Here is an 8,794-nt window from a genome sequence, read left to right as displayed (position 1 = left end):
GTAGACCTGGTATAGCTGGGGGTACAACTTACGGTCATCCCCTTCGGGGACAAAAGTTGTTTTTGTCAGGCTCTCTCTCTCTCTCTCTCTGTGAGAGCGTGCGCATGCGCAGCGAGCGTCCTCTTCCAATAGGACCTAATTTGAGCGTCTGTCGAGTCCTATGTAATTCACCCTTACCCAATATAGAGATACTTTGATATTTGATATTTTTCCGCTGCAAAAGCTTGTGTCGCACTCGCGTTCACTTTTTCAAACAGTTCTATAACAGTTTTCTAACAACGGCATTTAACCCATTTAAAGACACGCATAACATCAGTGCCGTATAATATTAATATAATAGGCTGAAATTTAAATTTGAGTTATAAAATTCCCATAATGAATAAATCACCTAGCTGCTCTTACAATGAATTGGGTTTACTCTAGCGGATTAGGGAATTCAGGTAGATCTATCTTACGTTACAGCAGACCTGCGCAATACAAATTTAGACTAAATAGATGCCTCTTATATGTCTCATAGAACTGGAATTACCAGAGATGGCAGTTTCGCAAACCAGTATTGATGTCTTTTTTTTTTTTTTTTTGTGATTTCAACGCCTATTGGCGTTAGTGGTTGGTCTGTTGTAGCAGCGACCAGAAACGATGTATCGATATGTGCGAGACACTATCGATTATACTGCAACTTTCTAGTATTCATAGAGATGAGTAATTGGCAACGTGATCGAATTTGAATTTGTATTTTTCTCAAAGAGAGTAATTGGCCAAAAGAAAACTTCCAAGCCAAGAAACTAAGTTGATATGTTATATACACAATTACATTGGATGTGTTTAAACGACGCGAGATTAAAAGTCTAATTTAGCTTCTCTTACAAATTTCGCGAGTTCCCTCATATGTAGAAGGATATTTGCTTTAAACAAATCGTGCGTAGAGTTGTAATACTTAAATATTTTAAATTTACGCCTTAGGGGCATGAGTCTTGTGCAGTTGAAAATCAGGTGATTTGCAGATTCAGTTACGTTACATGTTGGACATAGGTCACAACTAACTATTTTGCATTTTTTCAAAAAAACGTTGTCATACGTATGATTTATCATGAGTCGATTCAGGAGTCTCATATCCTGAGCGTTCCATTTAACCTTCTTGTGCCAGGGTTCCCCTGGAACATTTGGAAATAAATCAAAGAAAAAACCACCAGACAATGAGGAAGCCTCCTTGTAGTAGTCATTCCATAAGGCGAAAACTCTTTTCTTGACCTCTCGACATGCTTCACCTAACGTATAGTTCAGCCTAACAAACACCCCATTTGAGATGGCAGATTTTGCAGCTTCATCCGCTTGTTCGTTTATTGGGATACCCATATGACCTGGCATCCAGTAGATGGCTACCTTAGTTAGTCTTAATCGCTTGGCAATGAGACAGGTCATGTTAATTGTAAATAATTCAGCCATAGCAGACGAAATTTTTATCTCTGATTTAAATCTATAAGTCTTTTTTCCGTTTACATCGATAATACCCATACCCACTTTACTATCACATATTGAGGCATCACTTGCAAAGATATGGTACTTTGTTTCCTTGAGATTGTGGAGAATTTCATAATACATAACAAGAATTTGTTCTTTAGGTACATTTAGTTTGTTTATATTAAAAGGTTTACTATGTAGATGCAGTCTTTTATTTGCAGTGAAAGTCACTGCTGGTTTGGTCATTTCAAAAATATCCCTAAACTTGTTTGCTACTATCGTGTAAGACGAATTTACGGATTGAGAGCAGGTGTAACTATTGTAAAGATCGTAGTTTTGAGTCTTTAATCTCAAAAGCTCTTTGGCAGTTAAAAACATTGCTCTGAAGTTTGGGGGCATTTCACCCGCCAACGCAAAAATCACATGCTTTGGAGTATCTGGTGTTACCCCTAAGCATCGACGAAGCGCAGCGGCTTGTCTCGAAAAAAGTTTCCCAAAGTTACCTTTATTTAGGTTTGCCATGGTGGTCGACGCATATTCAGCTTTTGATCTAATGTGTGCTTTGTATATATTTGTGGCAACTTGAGGTCTTAGGCCACTCTTAATATTGGTGGCCATTTGCAACAGTTTCATGCCAACCCCAGATTCTTTCCTTATTTTTTCTACATGTTTCTTGTCAGACAAACTCGATGTGATTATTCTACCCAGAAACTTTATTTCCCTGACTTCAGGAATACTTTGCAGATTCATAACGATATTTACTTTCGTTTTTTTGAATGGTGTCATAGCCATAACCGAACACTTAGTTGGATTCAGGTTGAGTCCCAGATCCTCACAAAGGAGCTGAAAACTTTCGATCTTGCCTTGTAAATTTGTTGCAGCCTCACAAAAAGTGGGTTTGGCTGACAAGATTATGAAATCATCAGCAAATTGAAAAATCTTGGTGTCGTTGTCCTCAATTTGATGTAACCGAAAGGTATACAGATTAAAAAGAACTGGCGACAGACAGCTTCCCTGTGGCAGACCATTTGTAACCTTCTCAGTCTCCGAACCTAAGTGTAAAAACCTTACTGACAAGAAATTTAGAATCCATAGTATAATTTGGTTAGGAACTTTTATCCACAACATGATTTTTTTTAAAAATGCCAAATTTCACAGTTATACGCATTTCTATGTCAGGCAAGCCTACTATTTTCTTATTTTGCCGTTTGAGGCAATGAATGGTTGACAAAAGATCGTTAATACACATGGAAGCACTTTTCTTTTTCCTATAAGCATAACACCTAAAGGGCAGTAACTTGTTCTTTTCCACAAACTCAGACAATCTATTTTTAACCATGCCGTTTACAGATTTCGCAAGAACTGAGATTAGCGATATTGGTCTGAAGTTTTTGATGTCATCTAGTGGTTTACCACATTTTGGAATTGGACAAATCTTAATGCTTCGCCACGCATTTGGAAATTGGCAGTCATCATATAACTCATTAAAACAAGACAATAGTTTTTGTATTACCTCTTCCGAAAGAGATGCTAGCATTTCATATGTGATCCCATCAATGCCACCAGCCGTTGATCTTTTATTTCTAATAACCTCACTTAATTCCTTCATAGAAAATGTTTCTGTACTCTGCGAGTTAGCCATGTTATTAGGAACAGTTGCAGTTAACTCTGTTTGTGGAATTTGACTGCTCAGAAAGTCTAGATATTCCCTGTTATTGGATGGAGACCACTCTTGCATCTGAGGTTTCCCTAGACCTTTAAGATTCCTCAAAAATTGCCAAGATTTCCTAGACGAAGGACTCTGATTAATCTCTTCAATTTTATCCTGATAAGAGTTTCTCTTTGCTTTTTTCACAGCATTTTTCCATTTTAGTCGAGCTTGGCTGGCCGCTTCAAAGTTCTCTGCATTTGGATATTTGATAGCTTTAGCTTGCGTAGACTTAAAAATTCTATTTAAAAGTGTAAGTTCGTCAGTCCACCAGAACTTTGGAGACCTTTTCTCTAATATGTGAGTGCATGACCTAATTTCATTTTTCACCTTGTTTGTTATATCATTAATGTTCTGAAACTCTCTAATGTTGTTCAGTTTTGAAAGTAACTTTACTTTAGACAGAAAGAACTTTGGTTTTATTTTGATATTCTGGATTGTAATTGATATAGGAAAATGATGGCTGCCACCAATCCTTAGCGGACGGATATGCCAGTCAAAAAGCAAATCAGAGTTGGTAAAAGTCAAATCCAAAACTGAACCCGACATTAGATTTAGAGACTGTTTAAAGGTTAAGCTCCCATCATTCAACCACTTGAAACCAGCATTTAAGGAAACATCTTCTATGAAACGACCTTTGGAATTGGTCATACTATCACCGAATACACTATTACGAGCATTAAAATCTCCACATATGAATACATCTTGAAGATTTTCCATGCTATCAAAAAGTCTTTTAATGTCTGTTTTAAAATCATCTAGAGGTACTTTGGCTCACAATAGGCTGAAGCTATTGTGAGATTTCGGGATAAATTGGTTGTTTGTATAATTGATATGTCAGATGTAGCAATGAAAGGAATTTTTTTGAAAAGAATTTTATTTTTTACTAGTACCGAAGTACCTCCATAATTGTCAGCTCTAAGTTTTTCAGCAGCTTTAAAATTTAAAATGTTTCTAAAAGTAGGATCATCTCCATGGGAGAAGATCTCAGAAAGACACGCAAAATCAAAATCTTCATTATTAAGGAGAAACTCTAGGTCATTTTTATTTGCTTTGAGCGATTGAATGTTGTATTGAAATATTTTAACTGACATGTTTATTGTGTTTTTAAAGTCTGGCTCTGATTCAAACTTTTCTCCAAAAACATTCTACTAGATTTGCCTGTTCTTATAAATTTTTCTTTTAAATCCTGAAAGGACTCACATAACACTTCATCCGAATCAATGAATGGTGTTATTAAGCGAAAAAGTTGAGCACAAATATCAGCAAACTTTATATCCTCCTTCACTGGGTATTGGAATTTATGTTCTGAAGTGTCATGAGTATAAGATGGTAATGAGAAATGATGGAAATTTTGTTGTGGAGGAACTAAGGTGTTTTTTACTATTGAGGTGTATCGGTTACTATTTATGATATTGTTTACAAGCTCGTTTTTATCTATTGTCTCAGGCATTTTCGATGGTAGAGCAGGAAAAGCGTTTTCATTTTGGGATAATAAATCAAAACGATTATTTATCGAGTATTGGGATGTCACTTCTTTCCTCGACAATTTCTTTACACACATAACTTTCATTATTTTTTCCTCAAGTGCCCATTTTGGACATACGTTCTTATCACGAGCCGTGTGTTCATTACTGTTACATAAAATGCATTTGTACACCTGACAATTCGGAGATGTGCACTCCGGCGCACCACAACGTAGACAACGCTTCTTTGCTTTACACGTTCTTGAACCGTGACCAATCCGTCCACAGTTAAAACATTGTAAAATATTTCGTAAAAAATGAGAAACTTCTAGTCTGCAGTAATTCAAAACAACATGAGATGGGATTTCTACATTTGAAAAACCAATTTTCACTGATAGAGTGGGTTCCCACACTACTTCAGTAGCCCCTGTCTCTGATTTTACCTTGCGTCTTAATCTAGTCACCGACTTAACAGGAACGTCCGACTTGATGTTCATCAGTATTTCTTCATCTGTTATTTCAACAGGGATATTTTTAATAACTCCATATGTTTCTACATAATCCCCTGGTATATACGCTGATATGTTCATGCTTTTTAAATTAACGTTCCTCACAGCCTCATTTGCAAACTTTCCATTCTGGAAATATACCTTGTAAGACGAAATGCCTAAAGCAACAATATTGCAAAGCCCTGGCAGCTTTAGCCCTTTAATTTTTTCGTAGAAGAACAGACCATTCTTAACCCTAATATTTTGAATATTTTCAACCTGACCAGTGTTAAAAATGACAGCCGCTTCGCCAACAAAACTAACGTCATACTTATATTCCGTCCATTTTTTTTGATTTGCTGAGTCATCACTTGTATTTGTATTCCCTTGCTTAATCCTTGTCTCAACATCTAGAACACCACTTTTCTGAACAACTTCAGTATGAAGCATGTCTTTTAAGTCTAAAGAGCCCACCTTAACCTTACTTCCTGACACATTTTTGTCCATACGCGGAGCCTTGCAAATTGCCTTTTTAATTATCGCGTTTCTCTTAATTGCTTTACCGGAATTGTCCGGTGCTGAGAAATCAGATGACTCTTCCATATCAGACGAGATATCCTCCATCGACTCACAATTCTGGCTCGACGCCATGGCGTCAGCCACTTTCACACTCTGCTTCACCAAAACTTTCAATTCACAAGACTCACCTTAATCCTTTAATAAAATTGTAATCCTTCAAATTTATTCAATCTTTATATAAGAAGCTCGATTAAACAAACAACCGGCTAGTATTCCGTGTTGATGGATTTAATTTTGAACCAAAGTTTTGTTCTTTCCTTTCCTTTCCTTTTTTTTTTTTCCGGAGCGCGAGCAAAACACATCAAACCACCTTCAAGGCACAAACGGAAGTGTATTGATGTCTTTTGAAATGCAGCTTATGTGAAAATATTTTAGTATCGCTAGAGCAGCGAACGAGGTAAAAGCTAACGGGATTTTTTAAGATGATCAGATTTTGGAACAAAATTATACTACTAGTCTGTGCTACTCCCATAGTGACTGCGCAACTTATTTTTCAAGCTACACAAAACCCGTTGGAAAAATCTGGAACGATAATATCACGCTATGTTCCTACTTCTGGGGCAGGCTGGGTAGTGGTCAACAATGTAAGAGTACAAGGTACTATTACACCTTTCGTCATTCCTCCGCCAGTGACACAACAATTTCTAGACTGCTTTGGCAGTTGTCCAACTACTCCAGAGTATAATCCCATTTGTGGTAGCAACATGCAGATCTACTCAAATGAACAGAAATCAAACTGCGCGCGATTTTGTGGTGCTGGTGAGTTTGCTTATTGTTTCATATATGTATGTATGTATTTATATAGTGCTAACATCCGAATTATTCCCAGATATTCCAATTGTGAGAAGAGGGTCTTTTTCCAATGACAATTGGTTGGCATTACTAATTTCTTCACTGCACAAATAAATCGTAGAATCAAAACAAAAACTAGCTTGATTTTAGATATACATAGGTCCCCCAAAAAATCCTTATTATCCTTGATTTCAATATGATTCAAAGATCCAGGGCTCTCCTTTAAGGGATTTTAAATTTTAGCCTGGATTCTAGTCAGTTTACCTAACATCACTTTTTCGGTTTCGTTGTGGGGCTGACCAGCGAAAATGTAAATTAGCGTGAGCGAATAACTTTTCCATTTTAATTCCAAAGATAAATATAGCACAGATGCTGTTTGCTTCTATGCAATTTAGTATGTGGAACATATTGACCATATTCCAAAGTCTAAAACTGAATATATTTATATTGTATTTATTTTTTAGCTATGTGGTATTCTACTCATTGTATGCGGATGTTTAACGATAAATAGCGAATTTTGCCCTCAGACTACTAGCCGCTCCCAGCGACCGTCTTAACGCATTACCACAGCCATTGCTCTACTAAATAGCCTAGATGAGAGTCAAATGATAAAGTCTTTGCAGACCCATTATGTTGTACCGGGGCACGAGCAGTACACCAATGCCATTGTTTTGGCACAAGCTCGCTTTGGCTGCTGCGGGATGAAAAGTTCGTTGGTGTACGACACATCGTTATGGCGTCTTCAAAGCTATGGGCAAACCAATTGGCCTGTTCCATTAAGTTGCTGTGTACTGGAAAATTCATCACAGCCACTCGCCTATCTAGATCCGAAGCCAGCAAATGAGTCTCAGTGTCAGTCCCTGGACCAATTATGCTATGAGAGCGAGCGCTATACGGAATCATGTCTACTTCATCTCGACACTTGGTATCGGGAGCAGTATAGTGTATTCCTTGGCGCCAGTATTTTAATGGCTCTTGTGGAGTTCTGTGTTTTGCTCGCCATTATAATGCGCTGCCCGGGAGTTGCCTCCCAAAAGGCTAGGCTTGAAAATATTCAAAACCTAACTGCTCAAAAGCGCCAACGGCTTACAGCACTGTCACAGCGTGGTCTTGTCAAAAACATATATGAACCATAGGTGGAACTCAGAGTAAAATCTGGCCTCGGTATGAACTGCGTATGCCTGGGAGGACCTAGCAGGCACGTAAGCAGTAAGGACTTTACAGAGATGTATCTAAAGCCCAGCGATCCACATACGCACAAAAACAATGCGTCGTTCCAACCAATTTCTGCTAACTTCCAAACGCAAAGGATAAATTATTTGATTTAACTTTTCAAACTCTAAGCTGAGAGAAGGTAGATATGGAATTTACTTACTATTCATGATACACATATAAATATATTTTATTTTGTTTGTTTTAGAGTGTGAAACTCAACGCAATGTGAAGCTGTGACGGTTCTTGAAGCTATCTAGATATATACTATGTATATGCACATTAAGGAAATGAATTTCAGCACAATGTTAATTACTAATTTTGTGTTGGTTGCAAGCTGGAATCGTATTTGTCAGGTCTGAAACCTTGTGGGAATGATATGCTAAAGAAACCCAAGCGAGAAAATAATAATTTAAGCTGAATTCTTTATTTATAAAGTCCGTAAATTGTAAATTTAACTGTTAGCAAAATATTGCAAAACAATTTCAAATAGTCATTTTAAGATATATGTATGTAAAATACGTCTAAATCATAAATACATATGTAAATAAATAATGTGTGTCTTTTATCCTATTGATGTTTGCCACGCCTGTATTTGTTGCATTACTTTAATCATTATTGCGTTACATTTTGTAGGATCTGTAGTTGATATAATCTCCCTCAAATAAAAAGCCCTTGTTAAGTCAGGCAAATGTATTTACATGTTCTGTTCTGTTCTTTGAAATTAAATGGGTCCGCGCTTTTCAAATTTAATATAGGGCCCGGCACTGCTGTGAAACAGCAGGCCCACTAGGCACTGCTGTGGTGTTGCGGATTGGGATTTCGATTGAAATTTTGGGATCAGGATTGCAGTTTAACATGCCCTGAAGGCATAGCGACATATCTCCGGGCGACATATCTCCTAGCAGGCCTTGACGACATGTATCTCCGCACCGAGATACTAGGAGATACACCCCGAGGGTCAGGAGGACAGTTTTATTAACTCGTCACAGGTCTCTGCGGACGGGCATAGCTCCACCCTGCTATCACTGGCCAGCAAGGGTACGAATGCCTCGAATAGCTTCTCCTTTCGGAAGACAAGGTCTTCA

General features: G+C 37.5%; 1 pseudogene; it reads left to right on the top strand.

The window, feature by feature from the left end:
• The first annotated feature begins 6,960 nt into the window (after positions 1-6,960).
• Positions 6,961-8,171, top strand: LOC111073663 (annotated as a pseudogene).
• The last annotated feature ends 623 nt before the right edge of the window (positions 8,172-8,794 follow it).

Source organism: Drosophila obscura, unplaced genomic scaffold (genome assembly GCF_018151105.1).
Source record: "Drosophila obscura isolate BZ-5 IFL unplaced genomic scaffold, ASM1815110v1 contig_36, whole genome shotgun sequence".
Lineage (NCBI taxonomy): Eukaryota > Metazoa > Arthropoda > Insecta > Diptera > Drosophilidae > Drosophila > Drosophila obscura.
The sequence above is the reverse complement of the archived record's forward strand: the minus strand, read 5'-3'. Positions and strand labels throughout refer to the sequence as shown.